The sequence below is a fragment of the Protopterus annectens genome, chromosome 16.part0 (assembly GCF_019279795.1).
Source record: "Protopterus annectens isolate FY-2018-M chromosome 16.part0, PAN1.0, whole genome shotgun sequence".
In the NCBI taxonomy this organism is placed as follows: domain Eukaryota; kingdom Metazoa; phylum Chordata; order Ceratodontiformes; family Protopteridae; genus Protopterus; species Protopterus annectens.
Genome location: NC_056750.1, coordinates 644288361 through 644311914, shown reverse-complemented (window position 1 = coordinate 644311914; position 23554 = coordinate 644288361).

Here is a 23554-nt window from a genome sequence, read left to right as displayed (position 1 = left end):
GGAGAGAGGGGTAAAGGTGGCACTGAATCTGTCGGCCAGTATATTGGCAATATCTGTTGGCTTGGTATAGGAGGTGCCATTGTTCAGTAGCTCAAAGCAAATCTGGGTATTGCCGTGGAGATTCTTTACATAAGTATAGAAGCCCTTGTGGTTGTCTTTACTATCTGCTGCAATTCTGTTTTCATACGTAGCTTTAGAGGATTTGATGAGGGATCTCAACTTTTTGTTAAGGCTGATAAGGGAGTTTTTTCAGTCTTGGGACTTCACCATAATCCACATCAGTTTCCTCTTTCTGTTGTAGAGTTTGATTATGGCAGGGGACCACCAGCTTGGCTTGTTTTTTTTGGAGGAAAGCATCTTGATTCTAATGGGTATGGAGAGATCCATGCATTTGTGTACGTGTTCGTACAGGGCATTGGTGTATGATTCGGTGGTCATGCAACTATTCTCCATTTGTATAGGTGCCATTAAGTTAGCCACCTCTGTTTCTAGGAGCCCAAAGTTAGCGTTGGAGAAGTTTTTCATGGTGGTTACCTTTGCGGGGGGGGGGGGGTTGGATGTGGATTTCCAAGGTTATTAGTTTGTGGTCAGATCTAACCATGGAGGAGTTGACTATTAGTGTAGAGCAACGGTCGCCCATGTTAGTAATGACCAGATCAAGGATGTTGCTACCTCTAGTGGAGGTAAGAACAAGCTGGTCCAGGGCATTGGAATTAATGAATTCCAGGAAACGTTGGGCAAATGTATTGGTACATGCGTAGTTTTCCCAGTTAATGGAGGGGAAGTTAAAGTTGCCCAGTTTGAGTGTGTTAGGTTAGACTCTAATATTCTCCAGGGTGCTTAGGAACATGGAGTGTGAGTCTTGGGACATGGTTGGGGACCTATAGCAGGCCTGAATTGCTGTCTTACCCAATATTAGCTGCACCTGCAGTATCTCTGATGCGTTATGTTGGGCTACCAGTCTGAAGGTGTGTGTATCCTTTATGAATATGGAAATACCACCTCCTTTGGAACTTCGGTCCAAGTTCTGGGGCTGAAAGGTGTGGAATGAGTTATAGCCTGGTAGTGCAGGGGTGTTTTCTGCTGCCTTGAATCAGGTCTCTGTTACAGCACAAATGTCTATGTTCTCCATTTTAAGGAGTGCTTCAAGTGAGTGCATTTTGAGATTTAGACTTCTAGCATTAAGCAGCATGACCCTCAGATTGCATTTGTTTGTAACTGTTATGGTGGTAATTTGGTCTTTGGAACACCGTCTAAAAAAGGCACTATAGGGGTGGCAAGAGCCTTGGCCAGTATCCAGAAGCCCAGGGGTGACAGATGCAGGCCATCTCTGGCAAAGTATCGAGGTCTGTCAGTCATGTCATCTCAGGCAGACAGATGCAGGATCCCCTTAGAATGACACCAGAAACTTAGCCAATTGTCGAAATCAATAATTTTTTGCTTGTACTGTAGTATCATTCTGGGTGAAGGTAGGATGCTTCTCAGGGCTAGGGTCATACCCACCTGGGCTACATAATCCAAGAGCTCCTCCATGTCTCTTTTCATTTAGTCCAGGGAGGTACTTCTCAGGTCATTCACACCCACATGTACAATGACAGAGTCATATTTGTATCTGTTGGCATGCTACTATGGTTTAGACAATCACTAAATAAATATTTGCTAATACTGACTCTGGTCTTCTGGTTGGTATATGTTTATTGATTATTGGAACTATAATTTGTTGCTAAGGAGACTTCTGAAATTAGGTTTTAGCACTGGTCACATCTTCATTCTTTAAATACCATAAAATCAGAAGAGCTACAATACTTGTAAATATTTTTATCTAAAACACCATGAAACTGTGTGTGATGGGGTTCTCCATGGCTCTGTCCTACGTTTACTGCTCATCAAAACAAAACACATCTCATTGACCTGACACTTCACTTGTCTAGCCTAACAACCATTTAAGTAGATGACCTGATTATTTAACACCTGAGAAAGGAACATATTTTATCCATACTTTGTTTCAGAAAAGCTTCATTTGCTATGGAACTAGCTCACTGGCTATACGTTAAATGCTAGTAAGGCAAGCACTATGCTCTTTGTTTGCAGTCAAAGTCTGGAGGAAGTAGTCTGTACTGAAATCACTGACCATTTTGGTACCATTGTTTCTCAAGTTCCTCAATGTAAGTCCTTTAGAATATGGCAGGACATTGGTGGTTACTTTTTCCATTCACACATACAGGATTATGAAAAGGTCACCCCTGACTCAAAATCTTTTCCATAACTATCCTTCTCTTCAGAGGAAAAAGAGCACAGAAGTTTGGTTGTAAAGCTTGTGACCACTGCTCCTCAATATACCATGTTGATGCTACTTTTTCTAGACATATATATGTATTAGGAAGTGTGTAGTTCATTAACTACACAGCTTGTCAATGTCTGTCATGGCTTTGTTTTCTTTTCCAACGTAGCAATTATCGATCACTATTATATCTGAGTTTGGTTTGGTTTGGTTGACTATAGCAGTAAAGCGGAGGATTCACCGTGATCACAACTGTGCAAACATTAATTGGTATATATATAAGTTGTGGGGATGTGGAGGCAAAGTACCTCATGTAAATCATGCTTTTGTTTAGTTTTGTTTTGAGTGATGTGTGTGGTGTGTTTTCCTTTTTAGTGTCAAGTGTTAGAAAGCTGATAACATATTTTCATTCTTTTAGATGTTATAGGCTGTCTAAAAAGAGGTAGCATTATGTCTGTGTTTCTTATTTACATTGTGTGTGTGTGTGTGTGTGTTGTGTGTGTGTGTGTGTGTGTGTGTGTGTGTGTGTGTGTGTGTGTGTGTGTGTGTGTGTGTGTGTGTATGTGTGTGTGTGTGTGTGTGTGTGTGTGTGTGTATGTGTGTGTGTGATTGTTTTGATCATTAGACTGTGATAATTTTAAGAAGGGGTTAGGTGTAGTGCATATTGCACGCGTGTGGTAAAGTATGTTTCTTTTGCTTGTATAGTAGATTGCGTCTGTCTTTTGTGTGTTTGTGCAATGTCAGATGATATAGTCATATATATATATATATATATATATATATATATATATATATAGATATACACACACACACACACACACACACACACACACACACACACACACACACACACACACACACACACACGCATACATATATTTATTTATTGACATTTGATTACCGGCAAAGTCTGAATGGGTAGAATCCTGTTTTCAGTGAAGGTCTGGGGAGAGCAATAATTTTACAATCTTCAAATATAAAACAAATTAGACATAATATAAATAAAAAATTGGTTAAGAATCACTACAAGGTATACAACAATCATTTAATATTTAGAGAAATTTTAGGCAGTTTGTAAAGAAATTAAAGGTGAGTTAGTCTAATACAGACAGGAAATGCAATATGAAGTGAGGGAAAAAGCTTACAATATATTTAGAGAGGAAAGTTAGGGAAGAAAATTAGGTAGCAATAAGGAAGTAATTGTAAAAGGAAGAGTAAGCAAGTATAAGGAATTAAAAGGTACTTGTTCACATTTAGGGATATAGTTTATCTTGGTTTTGAGCAAGGACACACACACACACACACAGGCGCGCGCAAGAGTATATCATCAGACATTGCACATATAAACCATTGTCAGTTTATTCAAATACCTAGGATTTTTGTTGGACCTCTTTCTAAATTTCTACCTTCACCTGCACTACACACACAAAAATAATCAACTGTCTCCTGTTCTGGTTTAATAGGATCTTCCCTTTCCTATCCAGACCCCGTAGAAATGCCACGGGTAAATATATCTTCCTGACTCAGCTATAACATTGTCTCCTGATGGTTGCTGCAGCTTCCAGAAGAAATATATCCATCATTCAATCCATTTCAAATGTCATTTGCAGATACATCAATTTCTCCCCAAAAAATGAACACCACTGCAAAACCATTTCAAAAGGCTATCTGGCTACCTGTAAAACATTGTACTGACTTTTTATTTGCCTCTCAGCTATTTAAAGATATCAAGAATGATATCTTCCATCCACTAACTTACAGACTATTCAGAGATGCATAAATATACAACCTTGGACATCTTAACTATTCATGCATTCTCCCTCAAACCATCCTAACTAGGTTTTGCTGCACAGACCATACTTTCTCAGTCACTGGTCCCAAACTGTAGGAATCTCTCCCTTCTTTTCTAATAAAAGCAAATTTCAAGACTCTAGGAAAATGCAACTGCTATATCTCTGGTCATATAACTTAATTTCTTCATTCGTTGCATATGTCTACATTCATTGCTCTGACACTATTTTTGATTGTGTTTCTTTTAGCATGCTTACTCTGATGCCACTGTCTATATATAATGGATGTGTTTACTGTGTTTTTCCATCTCAAGCCATCTATGATATTCACTTTACATATCATATATGTATACAGATTCATGGATTGTTACTAAGCTAATGAACTGGGGGCTTTTTTAAGCCTAGTCAACTTTTCCCAAAAGAATAATGATGTCTTATATCCAAATAGGATATTTAGGACCTGTGTCCATAACGGACATGGGTGACAGGTCCACTGAAAATTTCCTATTCCCATCCACTGGTCTAGGAGCTCTTAAATTCGGTAATAGAGCAACATAGCTTCACATGGATGGGAAGCCGGTTCCATAGGATGAGCAGTCTCTGGGACATGTATCTGTCTCTACAGCATGTTCTGTTTAAGTCACACACAAAATTCAGCTACCTAAACCTTGTATTCCTGGTACTATTTGACTTAACGAATATGCAGGAGATTCATAAGTGTGGGATTTGCAGATGCCTTGTAAGTCAGGCATAGATTACACCTCAGCAATTTATAGGAGACTGAGTAGAGGGAAAGGGCTCTAAGGTGTTCTGCATAAGGCAAGTTGTTACACCTTGTATTCTGTTTCCAAGGAACCTCTGAGGTCACTCTAGCTGCTGCATATGCCTGGTCAGGTCGATACTGAAGGGAGCATTGTACTCTATGATTGGTCTGATAAGGGTAGAGTACAGTGGGAGAATGAGCTCTTTGGACCTAGATGCCATGCCTTTAATTATAAGTTGGGCAGCATAAAAGGATTTCCTCACCACTGTGGCCACATGGTAGTTGATAGTAAGGCTAACGTCTATGTAGGTAACAAGATCCCTGACCACTGGGTCGACTCTTACGGGTGTATTATCAACATAGTAATTAGTCGAGATGGTTGACCTCCCAAAGGGTACCATTATGCATTTCTTATTATTGAGTTTAAGACTATGGCTTTGGCACCATTTGTTAGTCAGAGACAGGCCTTCTTGAAGAATGGTAGTGTCTGCAGGGGAGCTGATGATAACCGCCAACTTGCAATCATCTGCAAACTTGGTCAGCCACAAACCTTCTGCATTTGTTTTCATTTCAGAGAAATAGATGCCAAAAAAGCATCAAGCCCAGTACTGTGCTCTGGGGGACTCTTCTACTGACTGGTCTCTTGGTGGAGGTGGCCTCACAAATGTTGACCTCCTGGGCCCTATCAGTGAGTGAGATGACTATCCAGCAAGTGATAAAAAAGTTTATACCTACCTACCTACCTGTCTATAATGCTTAAGTGGGGTATTGTATCAAAAGCCTTGGCTAGGTTGAGGTAAGCTGTGTGCACAGTCTTGCCTTAATCCATTGCTTTGGTGACCTTCTCAAAGAAGCCAAGTAGGCATGACTTTCCTGTAATAAGACTGAACTGTGATGGGTGCAGTGTTTGCAAGTAATCTATGTCTTCATTTACCATGTTCATGATGATTCTTTCCATGGCCTTACAAATTAGGCTGTTCAGACTTAATGGGCCTGTAGATACCCGGATCAGTGGTTGGACCCCCTTTGTGCAGATGAATGACTGTAGCCATCTACCATTCCTTGAGCACACTACCTGACTGTAGGCTCTAGTTGAAAAGTGATTCAAGTGGACCAGAGAGGTCATATTTTACGCAATTTATTAATTCTCCTGAGAAGTTATCAGTACCCATCAATGCAGTCCTTTTGGCTTTTGAAAGTGCACTGATGACCTGTTCCCAAGTAACAGTTGGTGGGAATGCTGTATACAGTATTTCCTTTAAACTACTGGGGGATTTGGGGGAAGAAATGTGAGCTGAATCTGTCGGCCAAAAAGTTGGCAATGGACTCCAGTACAGTGTGGGTGATGCCATTTACAGTAAGTTCTGTTCTGTTACTTGGAAAATCTTCCACATTCTACTTTTACACATTGCTTTGGTGACCTTCTCAAAGAAGTCAACCAGATTTAATAGGCATGACTTTCCTGTAATAAAGCTGAACTGTGATGGGTGCAGTGTTTGCAGGTAATCTATGTCTTCATTTATCATGTTCATGATGATTCTTTCCATGGCCTTACAAATGAGGCTGGTCAGACTTAATGGGCCTGTAGATACCCAGATCAGTGGTTGGACCCCTTTTGTGCAGATGAATGACTGTAGCCATCTACCATTCCTTGAGCACACTACCTGACTGTAGGCTCCAGTTGAAAAGTGATTCAAGTGGACCAGAGAGGTCATGTTTTATGCAATTTATTAATTCTCCTGAGAAGTTATCAGTACCCATCAATGCATACCTTTTGGCCTTTGAAAGTGCACTGATGACCTGTTCCCAATTAACAGTTGGTGGGATTGTTGTATGCAGTATTTCCTTTAAACTATTGGGGGATTTGGGGGGAGATATGTGAGCTGAATCTGTCGACCAAAAAGTTGGCAATGGACTCCAGTACAGTGTGGGTGATGCCATTTACAGTAAGTTCTGTTCTGTTATTTGGAAAATCTCCCACATTCTACTTTTACACTAGGGAGGTAATTCCACTAAACTTACTAGTTATCATCCAATTGCCATCTTGTCACCATTATCTAAAATCCAAGAGAGAGTCATACATACCCAATTCATGGACTACCTTCACACACACAAACTATTATCAAACACTCAACACAGTTTTCACCCCTGTCACAGCACCACAACAGCCCTAATGTCCTTTACTAACACAGTGAACCACTATAGAAATAACGGACAATTTGTATCTGCCATATTTTTGATATGGTAAATCATGATAAACATATCAATGCTCTCTTCTCACTAAACCTTAGTAGCCCTTCTATCACCTGGTTTCAAAGCTACCTATCAAGACAACAGCAGGCTGTCCAATAGCAATGTCACATTTTCCCTCTTCTCCCAGTTGCTTAGGTGTTCCACAAGGCTCCATCCCTGGGCCTGTACCATTCTCTCTCTTCACCAACCAGCTCCACACCTCCACACTTCATGCCTCAATGGTAAAATATGCAGATGACTCTACTCTAATATGCGCAGCCTCCTCCCTACAAGACCTCCATACCATAACCCAAGATTCCTTTCTGTCTGTGGAAGCATGGCTCACTAACTCCCAACTGATTCTAAATCCCAACAAAACAAAGCTCCTTCTCTTCCACCAACAAGATCTTTCTCATCTTTCCTGTCTTTCAATATCTTATCCAAAAATAAAACTATAACCCCAATAACTCACACTAAACTGCTAGGTGTAGAAATTGACAATAACATCAAATTCAATATTCATGTAGCTCAAACCATTAAGAATGTCCACAAAAATCTAGGTCTTCTATACAGAAACAAACAATTTCTAACAAGAAACACACAACCTACTATCACTCGCACACACCTCTTGTCATCTCTCCTATACCCTACCCCATTTCTAACCAACCTCCAAAAACTGATCTAACCAAAATGGAATCTTGTTACAAGAAAACTGCCAAGTTTGCCACTGATGCCTCATATAGGATGCATCACTGTACATGTCTTAGACAGCTAAAATGGCTAGAATTTCCTCAACTGCTACACTTTAATTTTTTAACCTTTGCCCACAAAATACTGCATCAACCAGATAAAACACCTGCTCTACAAAATCTTATACATCCATACGCCACTTCTAGATTCCTCTGTTCCAGTAACAAACTCCTTCTAGACATCACCAAAGCTAACGACGTAGCTGGGGAATCACTCTTCTCAAAATTCATTCCTAAAATATAGAATAAACTGCCAACCATACCTCTCAACTGTACAGATTTTTGCAGAATGTCCAGATTTTTGCCTCATATTTTTGGTCTGTTTTTCATAAAATTGTGTTTTTCTGGCAAATTAGTGGTAAATCATTAAAGCTCACTTCCCTATTAAATTACCCATATGTTACCCATGTATTCCTTGCCCCTACTGTTTACTTGTTCAGTAGGAACAAATATATTTGTAAATATCTACTTACTGTTCTAATTTCTGTAAATATTACTTATGTTCTTTATAATGTCTCTGTTTCCTTTTTTCAAAATGTGCACCTCATATACCAAATACCATCTTAATCTGTACTTCTGTATTCTTGTATTTCGCATTTTTGTATTCCTGTATTTTGCATTTTTGTATTTTTACTATCTTGTATCACCATGTACTTTGTATGTTGGAGCTTTTCTCCCCAGGGCTCCACTGAAAATGGGCTCCTTGTGGCCCAGTGGACCATCCTGGTAAACAAACTACAAATAAATAAATAACTAATAAATAATAAATTAGAAAATAAAGACAGGCATGTGAGCTTCAGACTTCATACCCCTCAGAAAAGTCATGTTAATGCAAAACCTGTTATTCTGTCAACTTTCTAAGTTTGTAAAAGCAATACTTAAAAATTGTTCCTATTTTTAGTCTCTGTCACATTTTTATTTATGGCTTTGTCCAGATTTCTTGCTCTAAGAGGTTGAGAGGTATGCTGCCAACCCCAATAACCTCCAACTGCTCTATACTGCAATTTAAAAAGCTCCTAAAATCACACTAGCCATAGCACATGACATTCCTTTCTCAGGTCATATGGGCATAAGACTTACTAATAAATACAGAATGCAAAATTTCTATTGGCCCAGGATTTTGAGGGATGTGGTACGATATTATAGGACTTGTGAACAGTGCCAAACAGTTGGTAAAGCAGGGGACAAGGCTAAGGCTCCATTAATACCTCTGCCTGTTATCAAAGAGCCATTTCAGAGAGTGCCCCTGGATATTGTGGGACCCCTCAGTACTCCAAGTTCTACAGGAAATAAATACATCATGGTGGTAGTAGACTATGCTACCAGATATCCTGAGGTGGTGGCTCTGTCATCTGTTAAGGGACTTAGAAGACGGAAGCGAAGATTAAAAGTTTTTAACACTAACATTTTGGAATTGTCTCCTGTTTAAAGCAAGCCTTGGTGGATTTATTTACCTTTCAGATTGGCAACACACACTGAATTTGTAACCCATAATATGTAATGCAAATTCTATAATTACAGACATCAGCAATCTGGGTGTTTCAAAACTGAAAGAAGAATATGTTGGTGGTTAACAACTAGAGGGTCCACTCATCGTTAGGAAGGTCATTTGGCTGAGGTGTGTTTAAAGGCATTTTCTAATCTAAGAAAATGCTGCTGTTCATCATACTAATCACTGCTGCAGTAGCCTTAGCTATATGGGATTATATCCTGCATAGGATGTAACAGCCAACCATCTTTCAAAGCTTCAGGGCACCTTCCATGCACCCAAACCATCAGTCAGCTTGAGGTGACCTGACTAAAAACACAGGTTTATGTGCCAACCTTCCAGCGAGCTCCTGCAATGGAAGAGTATGTTCCTTTGATGCTTCTGAAGATTGACAGGTGGCTTGCACAGTTCCTTTGCTGGGCAGATAAATTGTCTTTGGGGAAACCTTCATTTAAAAAAAAAATCTTTGTTTCCTAATACTTTGTGTTTAGGAAATTATTTTAAAGTTAGGAGCTTGCGTTTCAATGGGCTGTCAGAAGACTGCATATTTTAAATGAGAGCACTTTTTTCCTCTCAGTTTAAAAGTTGTTTAAAGTAATTGAAAAACATTTTATTTTCTGGGCAGAAATTGTGCTTGTTTTACTTTTAGGAGCCGTTAAAGAGTTTAAAGTACATTTTACTGTATTTTATGTGAAAAAGTGATGTTTATAAAGCTTTTTAAGTTTTACTGGCTTTTGGTGCTTGGTTTCTCTGGGAAATGGGGACCATTTTTGGCTTGACTATGGAACAAACTGCCGGTTCCACAGTCAGTCCTTCTTTTAGCCACAAAAAGAAAAAAGTTAAACAAACAGCCTTTGCCACCACAACAGGCTAGCAATTTGCCTCAGCCACAGGTGTGTGACTCTGCTGTGGACATTTGCTGTACCTCAGACCACTCATGTTTTACCCCTGATCACTCTAGTGTAGTACCTGCAGCCACTGTGGACCAGGGCTTATCCATAGCTGTTAGGGTCACCTCAGTGGGCAAGGGAGAGACACTCTTGTCAGTCTTGAGAGAGGGAACAGGGAAGGCTTCCCCGTTTTGTTGGAATGCTGTATCCATTCCTGGGGAAGCTGCTGTTGCCATTAATAACACTGTTGTCCCTGTCTTCCTGTCAAAAAGAAAGAAAAAAAAGAAAACTAAACATGTATCTACTCTTCCTCAAATTTCCTTAAACAAGACTAGTTTACTGGATCTGGCTCAAGGTTTAATGTAGGCTATTTATCCTTCTTATAAAGCATTTCTCCTCCGATTTCTTATTTAGACTCATAGTTTCATAGATTAGTACTAGACTAACTGTTATTGTGAGCTATTTTAAGCCTAGCCAATTACTCCATGTGAGAATCAAATCCTGCATGTTGTGTCTGTAAGGTAAACACCTTAACCACTGTACCAACCTCCCACCTAGACTAAGAGGAGAGCTCAGTTTTTGATTCTTCCTGTGGGGGTCTCTCTTTCTTTGAGAATATTTCCAGAATGTGCTAGTGTTTTCAGTGGGAGAACTCTGAGGTTTTTCAGTTCCTCAGAAAACACTATGAGCTTCTTCACAGACTGTATCTACTTACACAAGAATAAGGGTGTTTTATACACCGTGACACCAATCAAACTTCAGTTGACTGCCTGGATGATAGGGTCCTAATTCCCTTTAGGCACCTGTTTGCTGGTTCAGCAGGTACTAACTGAGGCAAGTAAGCCTGCTACTAGAAAATTATAAATTAGTAAATGGAAAAGGTTTTCTAGTTGGTCACAACAACATAGCATAACCCATTCTGGGCTAGTTTTTCTCTGTTTTTACAATATTTGTGTGAATTACTATCCTATTGCCTTTCTTACTCCAGCAAGGTTCATTCATTGGCAATTTCAGCATATTTGCCCATGAATCCTCCTCTTTCAATGCATTCTCATGCCAAAATGATTATGAAATGGGTTTTGCATAAGAACTCTCCAAGAAAACTGGTAGCTCTGCTTGGAAACTTAATTTTATTTTAGCAAAAAGGAATGCATACTTACATCATAATAGTATGCATTCCCAATGTATGTTTAATAATGTAGTAAAAAACTCATTTTCTTTGAGTGGCTAGACTCAATACCTCAAACTCTAATAAGGAATCTCAAGTAAATAATGCTGTCTCTGATTTTATAGAAAGGGGTTACAACTCTAAAAATCTAGAGAACACATACAAAGAACTCATGTCACAGATGGAAACTACAGCTAAGCCAGTCTTTTCAGCTAATACATCAAATAAACGGGTTCCTATTAGATCGACGAAAAATCAAAATTTTGAATGCTTATATGAGAGGAAATGCAGGTAATTGAAATCGCTGTTGTGAGATCGCGGTACAGTGAAGATCAAAAAATTGCCCTTTCCTCACTGTAGTACAAGCTTAGAGTTGGAATATATTTTTAGCGGGGGGGGGGAGTGGTGGGTGCAGCCCACCACAATAGCGATATTGATTACCTGCATTTTTGCTCATATGAGCGTTTGTGATTTTGATTTTTTGCTTATGTAATATAGGCCCAAATAAACATATTAAAAACAGTTAGCTAATATACCTAGCTGTAGGCTCACATTTAATAACAATACACATAATGTGAGACATATAATAAACAAATATTGGCATATTCCACAAGATGTTCCAGAATTAAGCTCTATTATATCTGACTGAATTTTGGATACAAAACAAGTCAAAATTTAAAGATTATGCTCTGTTATAAAAAGGCATACATTTACAGCATCTAATAATAAGGGTACTTTTAAATGTGGTAGATGCTCATTCTGTAAGTATGCATGTACTTACAATTCTTTTGTTCATCCTGTTACAGGCATGGCATACAGATTTAGTGATTATGGTAACTGTGATACCAGGAATCTTGTCTAATTAGCCACATGTCAACTTTGCCAAGCATCCTATATAGGGAAAACTAATCAGAAATGTGAAATGTGTATTGGGAATTATAGTTCTGATATTAGAATGGAAAATCCAGTGAATGCCTTAGTTAAACATATAAATGAAAATGGCATAGATCATAACTTTAAGTTTCTTATAATAAAAGTGATACCTGACTTAGCGCGAGGTGGTAATGTAATATATACCACACAAAGACAGAGGAATTTTAGTGGATACTTTGTTTAGGAGCACATTTCCCAACAGGTTTAAATGGAAATGTTTCTTTAAAGCCTTTATTAGTGGAATTTCAAAAGAAGATCTAATTGAATGTGTTATCATGTGACTTACTGCTTTAAACAGTTGCACAGTTACCTACTCAACTGTTATACCTGATGAAGCCTTACTAGGTAAAAGTTTTGTAACTCACAAGTGGAGTTTGCAATAACTAGTGGATTTTATCTTGCTGTGTGGATTTGTTATTATCTGTGGATTTTATTCTGGATAATTAAAGAGGTTTTAGAGTGATTTGTGATTCCAGTGACTTTTTGTTCTTTAAATTATTCCTGTGGAATTGATTGGATTTGCTTACGTTAGTGGCTGTGACTTTTATCATTAATTTTATGTTAGAAAAGCTAATGCTTCCTCCATTTGAATCAGCTAACCTGGATGACTTGAGAGTCTTAATATGGAAAACAGTTTTATTGATTGCCCTGACCCCTGTAAGAAGGGTATCTGAGCTGAAAATTCTTATGGTAAATCAACAATATCTTATTTTCCACAGAGACAGTTTTTTTAGAGGTAATCTTTTATGCCTAAAGTGGTATCCATGTTTAATTTAAGCCAAACTGTCTATTTCCCTGTTTTCTTTTCCGAACCAAAAATGAGGAAGAAAGGATACTCTGTACTTTGGTTGTCCACAGACAACTCAGGTACTATCTTGACAGAACTAAATCTTTCAGATCTCCGTATCAGTTGTTCAGATCTTGTGAAGGTAAGAAGAAGGGATAACCTGTGTCAAGACACACTAGTTCTAAGTACTTGTCTAAGGCTATTAGCTTTTGTTATACTCACCACAACAAAACTATTCCAGGCAGGGTCAAGGTCCCACTACCAGGGCCTTGACTTTATCTATGGCTTTTTGGAAAAGCAGAAGAAAAGCCACACTATCAGAATTGTGGTTGCTTGATTTTGCTGTGGCTCCACTATCCCGATGGCTGTCAGAATTGTGGTTATTTATTTTTTGGAAAAGACTGGATTCTAGAAGCTGCAACTTAGTGCTCTGTAGATAGTTTTACAAAGTACTATAAGCTTGATTCCATCTCTAGGTCTAAATCAGTCTTTGCTAGGACCACTCCCTAATGGCTTCTGGACCCTTCCCCTTCCATCTCCCAAATGTAGTAAGCTAGGGTAAACTATCCGTGTAGCTAAGACTACAGCAGCAGTGATCAACATGATGAACGTAGCACAGTTGTTTAAATGCACTTACCATAACAGCAGATGTTTGGGTGATCGCAGCTACAGTAGTTGCTCTCTCCCTCCCCCTAGTTTTTTAGTGTGTCGTTTATGCCAGGGTATGGACATTTATTTTTGTTGTTCCTAGCACTGTCCTTTCAGGGCTCAGCCTTCCTCTCTCTGTTGGCATGAAAGCTCTTTGAGGTTTAGTACCCAAACTTGTTTTTCAGCCAGCTCAGCTTGAGCTAACTGACAGTTTGGGTGTATAGAAGGTGCCTTGAAGCTTTGAAGCTGGCTTGCTGATATATCCTATGCAGGGTATAATCCCATACAGTTAAGGCTACTGCACCAGTAATCACTTGAACATCTACATTTATATTAAGTTTACTTACACAACTGTACTTTCTAGCATTAAAAGATATAAAAGCATTGTGTTGTTGATACTATAAGTTGTGGTTGTCATGGAGTTGATCTTCACATGTGGCAGTGTGCACTTGCCCACACAGCTGATTTCATACCAGAAAGGAGAAAACACTGATTATTTTCCCACAGTAGTTTATTATTAAAGGTTTTCTTAAGAAATAGCTTTTATTATACATCATGTGCCTCTTCTTACTACAAATGGAAATATCTATGTCAAAGTAATTGTGTTACTAATATTTTAGCAAAAGAAGCCAATGTATGCCCTGCCCAAGAATGATTGCCAGAATTCAAAAATGCCTCACACAGGTTTAATCAGTGTGAAATGGCACCATCAGGTAATGCTATCCCCATCTCAATAGTGAAGGTCTGCATGCAAATGCAGCACTCTTGGGCACAGGTAATGTTAAACTGCATGTGTTCTTCCCCAGACCTCTTTGCTGGGATTGAAGTAAAGAAAGGTGTACACCATCTTTTGATAGTGAGCATTAACCCATGTGGTAGAAGTGGGGCTTTTAGCACCAAAGTGTGTAAGGAATGCAAAGCTTTGTGTGTGTGTGTGTGTGTGTGTGTGTGTGTGTGTGTGTGTGTGTGTGTGTGTGTGGGAACGTGCGTGCAGGTCTATGTGTATATGTGGGGACATGTTTACAGCTACCTGGTTTTGTATGTGTATTTGTGTGTGTAGGTGTGCATGGTATCAAATGCCTGTCCAGCTGTTTTGCATGGTTTGATACAGGGTGCAATAGAGCTGATACTGAGCTAGTATTTGGTTCAGACTTAATAATGAGACAATAAAGAGATACTGTTTAGTGTGTCTTTATCACATCTTCAAACTGCAGAATATCACTGTCACTCTATTGGATCCAGTTGTATTGACCAGATAGTACTGTCTGAATCCTGGCCGGTGGCTACAATGGTCTAAATCCTGGCCGGTGGCTACAATGGTATGGTAAAAGCCTTAGCGATATCAGATAAATTGTTGCTGTACCCAGGTTTAAAGGGAAAAAATCAAGTAGCCCTTTTCTTCTTGCTGCTTGAATTTCTTGGAATGTTCTTCTTCATGCAGGTCTGTGACATTTGCTTTGATGCTGAACAACTACTGAATGCATTTTAAATAGGAAACAGAGGTTGTTTATTTTGATGGAGCCACTGCTGTTATACAACCTGCTTTTTCAATTAGGCAATTTACTAAAACAATTCAAAAAGTTTTTCTGTGAAATATTCTAGCTCTCCAGATAAAAATAAAAGTAGACGATAGATCAGACAGAATTTATTGTCACAGTTTGTAAAAAGGACATTATACACATTGCATTGTTTGTTGTCTTTTACCTGTGAACATTGTGAAGCCAGCATTAATGAAGCAGTAGCTCAGTGTGTTTCTTTGATGGCATTACAATAACCTTTATCATAAACTCGCAAAATACATGTCAAATTAAATCCTATAAGAGAAACAGACAACCGAGACCTTATAGCAACTGGATGCACCAGTGCTAGTAACTTCTATATACTGCAAGCACTAATGAATTCTGCCTGCCTGGTAGCAATATCTAGGAATATATAATTTGAGTGTTTCATGACACCAGTATTTTTGTATGACCAACTGAATGAGATGACCTCATATAGAATTCCTTTCTGAAGTGTGGTTCTTCCATTGCATTTCTGGAGTGTTGTGAGAGACCTGTGAAAGATACTTTTACCACAAAGTTGTTAGCTTTTGTTTAAGACAAGCCAGTATAACTTTTTATGCAAACAGCACCAAAAAGACTTTCAAGAATGAAATATGTTTAATGGGGAATTTGGGTATACCACCTTTTTCATACTGAGAGTGCAATCTTTATTCAATAAAAAAAACACACAATTAAGAAAAGTCTTTTTGCTCTTACCTGAGGCTTACTCAGTTACCTGTGTTGGAGGCTAGCAACAGATTAAGGTTCCACAAAGTGGAATACATATTGTAATTACACTTGATGCTCTATGTAGGTGCAAATGGTGATTAGAACAGTGTGAAATGCTAGTACAGGGAATGGCAAAACCTATACTGCCATATGGAAATCGTTTTTGATTTCTGACTAATAGCACAGAGTCTGACTGAGCTGAATAGTATTAGATCATGAAAGATTTAATGAAAAAGGCTGATACTGCAAAGAGTGATAGTTCTGACTTTTTAGAACAGTGTCACAGTTGTACCTTGAACTTGGAAGAGAACATTTTGTGCCTGGTGATCACCTGCTAATGGCCTTCTTCCTGGAGTTCTGGTTATGATTCCATTAGGCTCCATTTGCCTACATTGTGACTAAGTGTAACCACACAGAGGTCATGAGTCAGCACTGAAAACAAAGTCACATTAACTCAGTGGGTTTGTCCGGGTAACAGAAATAAAAAAAACAGTACTATACGTTGAATGCACACACTGAATATGTGATAGATGCTGAGGTATTTTAGTGCCCACATATTTTTGTTTGCAGTCTGCTAGCAGAGTAATACTGTAGTTTCAATAATAAATTTAGAGTAGGAGGTGGTTTAGTCATCCCTTACAATATGCCATGTCACCTTGTTCGCACCATGCTAGTGTCTGTCATATCTTGTTCGAGTATGATTGTACAACTGTTCTATAACAGTTAGGAATTCAGCCATTTTACTTTTTCATTTAACCTTACTTCATCCAAACAACACATATTCCAGCCAGCTAAGTTACATCCAATGGTTGTGGTAACAAAATATCACTCCGAAGAAGACTGCAGGTATTTTTATTTACCAACCGTTACTCTGGCACAGACACACAACAATAAAATCTCAGATAATTAATTAAAAACACAGACTTTTTAGAATAAAGAAGAAGAAAGCTTTATTATGAAAAGATAATACTGCCATCTGACAAAACTCATGGATTCTGCCAGGGGCACTTCACAATTCACTTTTTAAATAACAAAGAGTCCTGGAGGAGAGAATATAAGAGAGAGAAAGACAGGGAGAGTGAAAGAGAAAGATGCATGCTTATTTTTTGCTAACAAAGACCTCACTGTTTATTTTCCCATTATGCAATGCTTTTTTCTCAAAAAAATCAGAAGACACAAAGGCAGTATTTTATAACAAAAAGTTACATATTAAAAGACATTCCAAAATTTGAAGCTCATACCATCACAGGTTTCTACTGGAATTTTTGGGTACCTTATTTAAGCATTTCATACATGCAGTGAAGTGAGATTTTTTTTCCTTTCCTGAGAGAGCATTCTAGTTGGATGGCCTGAAGTCTGACCCTGGGAAATGGTGAGTTATAATGAGAAAACTTTAATGAGACTGGCCATTGCTCAAGAGCTTATACTGGAAGTCATTTTGTAGTAAACCTTCTCTTACTTTCAAGGCACCTATATTTAGTTCTTGGATGATGACTGCAGGTGTTTCTCCTGAATTAAAGTCCTACTTTAACAAATCTGCATGTTCAAAGTATCTGGTTAGCAACTCCCCATGTGGAGTACTTTATAGAGGTCATTAATTATATTCAGAATTATATCTTTGGAAATTACGGAGTGAATAAACATGTGTAAAGATTAAAAGAAGGCAAATACTACCACATGCAATACTTATGTGTGACAAGAATAAAGGGAAAAAGAAAGCAACCCATTTACTTTCTAAAAGGTGACTTCAAAATACCTTAGCAATGCTGACCTCAAAATGAAGATAGCAGAAAACGAAGTAATCTGGGGAGGGGAAGAGAGAAACTGATGTCACTGATTAAGGATGGATGATCTGCTTTTGAGTGTAAGCAGTTAGAAAATTAAAAAAAAATCAAAATCCACAGCAGCTACGGTAAAAAAGCCAGCCTTGTTGATTTGGATAAGAAACTGAGCAAAATAATCTTACGTTTATATGTATCTGAGTTATTAAAATATAGATATTTCTCAGTCACTCTACTAGCATTGACATGCTCTGCTGGAATGTACAGCTGTATAACAAAAGAAACAATCTGTAAACAGATCAGTAAACATATATGGATATAGATGCATAAGTAAACAAACACATACATAAATAACTGGCCAGCAGTTACTTCAATAATGATCCATGACCAACACTGCAGAAGGGAATAATAAAGAGAAGAGAACAAACAAAGAAGTACTTGTAGCTCAGTACAGCACAGCAGATGACTTAATTATGGATGTACAATATAATGAGAAGGATAGTCCAGTACAACATTGGGATACCCTCAGAAACAGTAGGCCTATTTTCATATTAATTTATTTTCTGAGATATCCTCTACAGACCTTAAATTTGTTACCACTGGACTTCTCATCTTTTCTGCCACTGAACCTAATTTTCATCCTAACTGTGCTCATATTCCCAGGGGTGATTACTTCAGCTTCCAGTTAGAATATTCTTCACAGTTCTGTAATACATATTTGTATAGTCTGTAAAAAAAGAATTAAATAAAAAACAGAAAAACAAGAAATGTACATAATAATTTTCTTAGAAACATAGGTTAATGCTATTATTTTGAATGCATTGAGTACAATACTTTGAGATTGTTCAGCCATGTATACAACCCGAGTTTTATTTTTAAATAAATGCATCTTCAGTGCATACCACACAACAACAAACAGACCATTTCATGCACTGCAGGTTAAGTTACTAGAAAAAAATAGTACCTCTAAAAACAGCATTCAGAACAAACATGAATAGTATCCCTTTAATAAAATGTAAAAAAAAGGCCTTGCTTCACAGGCTTACTTAGAAATGGGCCTGTATAATTTCACCATATCTGCCAACTATCCTATAACAGTACCATTTCAGTTTTGGCTCATGAGATTTCTGAAGCCAAATGGATATTTGAAAAAAAATGAAGTACTCGGTGCAATACTTTGTCTTTTTGTTTGTGAAGCCCACTGTATATAATTTGCTTGTAACTGTAGACCAGTCTGTGTCTAAATCATTGTCACTACCAGTCAATATGCAAAAATTGCAGCTGGTTCACAGCAAGACAAGCTTTTTGCTTGTCCAGTAAGGCATCTCCCTACCCCTCATCCTGTACTATGGTTCTGTAAGAGGAATGTTGGCACATATGTTATAGTTAGCCCATTTGGAATTGCATGATAAATAGGGCAGTGGGTGGCTGTACCCAACCTAGATCTCCCATTGAGTATATTTCTTTCTGAGGAGGGTGCAGTGACTGCCCATAGGGTGCTTAGAATAAAGCCTATTACAAAATGATAACATTAAACTAGAGAGCATTGAATTGGAAGGGTGTGGTAATACAGAATGCATGGTTTGGACAGCATCAGAAAGCAAGGCCCCATTTCTGTGAAGTTTTAGAACATCATTGCTTGCCACATGGGTTAAGTTAAAATCCAGACAGTAGATCCGCTGAAACAAAGCTGGAATCTTGACCACAGTAAAGTAATGCTGTACTGCTTTACAGTACTGCAATCTTCATTTAGGTAGTCCTGTAGCATAATGCAATAACAGATCAACGTTTTTTGTTAGTAAACTAACAGCACAATTCAAAATACAGTAATGTTAGACCAACTGAAGTAAATTTTAATATACTTAATATAGTCCAGAAGTATATGCATCCCTGAAATAATACTGTGGCCTCCGGTTATACCATAAAATGCAGTATATTATGGACTTCAAAATGGTTGAGACAGACTGCTACCCTTATATCAAGTAAACTTGAAGACCCCTCAATATCCACCCACTTGTCCTATGCATTTGTCATAATATGGTTGCTTTTGCACTTTAGAACACTACAACATAAAGATGTATTATATTTTTGCATTGCAATACTACTCTAATAAAGTTCTTAACATTCTGCTGAAATTATCAGCGGGGGTGAAGGCAACATCAAATAATATAAATGGGGTATTTATTTGGCTATATTTCAGATTTTTTAGAAGTATCTTCATGCCCTTTCTTGGATAATACTGAAACGTATAGCCCAGGAATATAGTGCAGTCTAGTTTCATGTCCTTTGTGCTATAATTCTGCAACTTTCAGGATAATTATAGTGGATAATTAAAACAACAGTACCATATGTCTCAGACTAGTCCATATGTAACATAATCTAGTATAATACTTTTATTAATATTTAGTACAGAAAGATATATTCAAAAGTGAAGTTATATAACCTGCACTGTATGATAAGAAAATCCTGCTTGTCTCACTTGACAAAAAAAAATCCCTTATCCGATGTTTATACTCCAGCATCTGTAACAAAAAGTCTTAAGTTTATAAACAAGCAGGACTGAAAAAAACATACACATAACTTATACAGCATGCTCTATGCTGATTAAGTCTTATGTACATACCCAGTCAATATGCTAGGTGATTTTATTATAAGGTCTTTTGATGTCATGTAGGCCTGTTTAAAGACAGTCAAATATATGAGGGAAAAATCTAAGATGGATTCCAGGGAACCTTTCATTATTAGAACATGTTTAATACTGCCTCCTGCTATATTGCTTTACGGATATTAAGGCAGAAACATTTATTAATGAAGTAATTTTCAGGATTAAAGAAATGCTGATTTAAAAATGATATAGCCATTTTTTTCTTTTCTTCTTTTAAACTGAAACTGAGATTTTTTCCCCTTTTGTGTTTTAAAAGTAGGTGTGTTGGGGTACAAGGGGTTGCCACTCAACTTAAACACTGTTTTTTTTTACATCCTCACCTCCCAAGGTAACTCCTTAAGGTGTATAATATACTTTCCAGATAGTTTTCCAGCTAGCATAATTCAGACAAGCATTTCACAAAAACAATGTCTTTACTAAAAGTACAGTACTGAACTACACAAACTCACAGCCTTACACACATCTCTGCTACTGAAAGTACGCACATAGGAGTGAATATGGGAAAATTGTCAAAACACAACATTCACTTTTTCCTACTCAAGAAAAAAATAATTTGGCAGAGTGATTCTCTGAATCACTCTGCAAAGTCATTCCAGAGTTGTGGTCATTTCTGGGGGAGAGCACATAGCGAATTAGCATTAGCCACTCCCCTGGAGTGCCACATTGGCATGCAGATCCCCCAATGAGACTGCAGTCTGCTCTATGGTCACCTCCAGGAATCAGAAAGAATTAAAAGGATGTAGAAACTTTCAAGGTTAAGATCTCTGAATCACACTGAGTCTTTTTGAGTACCAGTGATTGTTTTTTTTCCCTGGAGGGGACAAATTCACATGCACTCTCTTATTTTATATAAATGGCACAAAGGTCACTGCAACTTGGAAAAAATAAAACAATAAAATATTTTCCTATTTTCTGCTGGATGTGGATTAAAAGGTTACTCATCAATGAATAACCATTTCAGTAATTTTGACTCAATTCGAGAAATAATTAAATGATTCACGGAAGATTACATTTTTATTACTGGTATCAGTCATTTTCAAAGAAGTAAATTGCTATTATAAAATATATAGCAATTACTACATTAAATGCATCTGAAAATGATATATATGATATATTATATTTTAGACACATATAAAAGACAGAGAATAGTCGAATAAAATTCTCATCTGCACTGTAGAAACTGTTACTTTAGAAGCAACCGTTACTACAGTTATATACATACTGAAGAAAATGCAGTTAGGAAGTCATATTATGAATATACCTAAATGTGTGTGTGTGTGTGTGTGTGTGTGTGTGTGTGTGTGTGAGTGCCTGTGTTTTTGTACTTGTATGACTCCATGACATTTTGCTGCAAATAAGGATATCCTATTCCAGACAACTGAAAAATATCACTGCATTCCTGCCTAATTGAACAGAAAGAAAATAATCTATATCAATTTTTTTCTGCAGATTGACAAACTACCGTGCCGCCCCATAGCCTAGAATCAGTCTCTCTCTCTCTCTTTCTCTCTCACACTATATATCTCTATCTATCTATCTATCTATCTATCTATCTATCTATCTATCTATCTATCTATCTATCTATCCCTATCATATGATAGAAACCTCATTTGACTGAAACCATAAGACTGAAATTTCAAAAGACTGAAAAGTCACTTGACTGAAACCCATAACACTGAAACCCATAACACTGAATTTCAACATACTAAATTGTAAACTGGACCATATTAAACCAGACTAGGTGGGGGGGGGGCTATACCACCCACACCCCCAATGTGGGGGGGATGTGCCACCCACACTCCCCCAACTATATATACTAACTCCAGGATCGCACTACAGTGGGGAAAAGGGCATATACCTTTGACTTACCTTACAGTAGTCTACATGCTGCCATTACTATGCCCTTTTCCCCGCTATAGTGTGATCCTGGAGTTAGTATATATAGTTAGGGGGTGTGTGGAGGGTGTAGCCCCCCACCTAGTCTGGTTTTATATGGTCCAGTTTAAAATTTAGTATGTTGTAATTCAGTATTATGGGTTTCAGTCAAGTGACTTCATTCTTTGGAAATTTCAGTCTTTTGGTCTCAGTCAAATGTGATTTAGTCAAATGAGGTTTCTATCATATGATAGGGATCTCTCTCTCTCTCTCTCTATATATATATATATATATATATATATAGATAGATAGATAGATAGACACACACATACACTAGCGTCAAGATAGCACAGCAGTGTAGGTAATGGGAACATTCTTACCTGCACTGTTACATGATTTCTCTCTAACAGTCTCCACAGTCCCAGGAAAATGGTCTAGGCCTGGCAACCCCCCCCCCCCATAACTGTCAAACCCTAAGAAGTATATACAGGATAATACAACACTGTAGGTAACTGCATACTTTCTTCCATACGCTATTATGTTATCCTTAACTTTAAAGCATACTACAATGACTGATGTGAAAATGTATTTTAAAGGATCTGATAATTAGTCCTTCAGCAAATGGGCAATAAATAGACTGGGGTGACCATATCCTCCACTGATTCCATTTGATTTGATGCTGATTAGTTTAAACATTATGAATGCAGTGATGTGGGGGTACAAGGGAATTGCCTCCCTAAAAGAACACTATTTTGTACTTGATGCAGTCTAATCATTAAGTTAGTTCACATGTGGCAGGGTTGTAATTCAGCAGTTTGTTTAAACGGTCAAAGATTACAGTTCTGTTTAGGTTCATAGGTTCATAGGTTCATACTAGGCTATCTGCCCGAGGGAGGCTTATGGTTTTATTTTTTTCACTGTTATGTGACCTTGAAGTTAGAATATTTAGAGATGCAGGGGTGTATGGACTTAACTCCCAGCAGAAACATTGTTTTTTTTTGTATTTATTACAAATAAAAAGGAGTTGATTTTTTTTTTTCATTTGAAATGGTTTTGATTAACAGGCATGCAATTAAACATGACACACATATTTGTGTGTGTGTAAAACATGCAGTAAGTCAGATGAAAACATGTCTGTGTGGTTTAATTACTGTAGCATGGTTTTAAAATGGCATTAAGTGTTAATTATAAAATGGAACAACACAAGCTAATACTTCTGTTTAAGGCATAAAA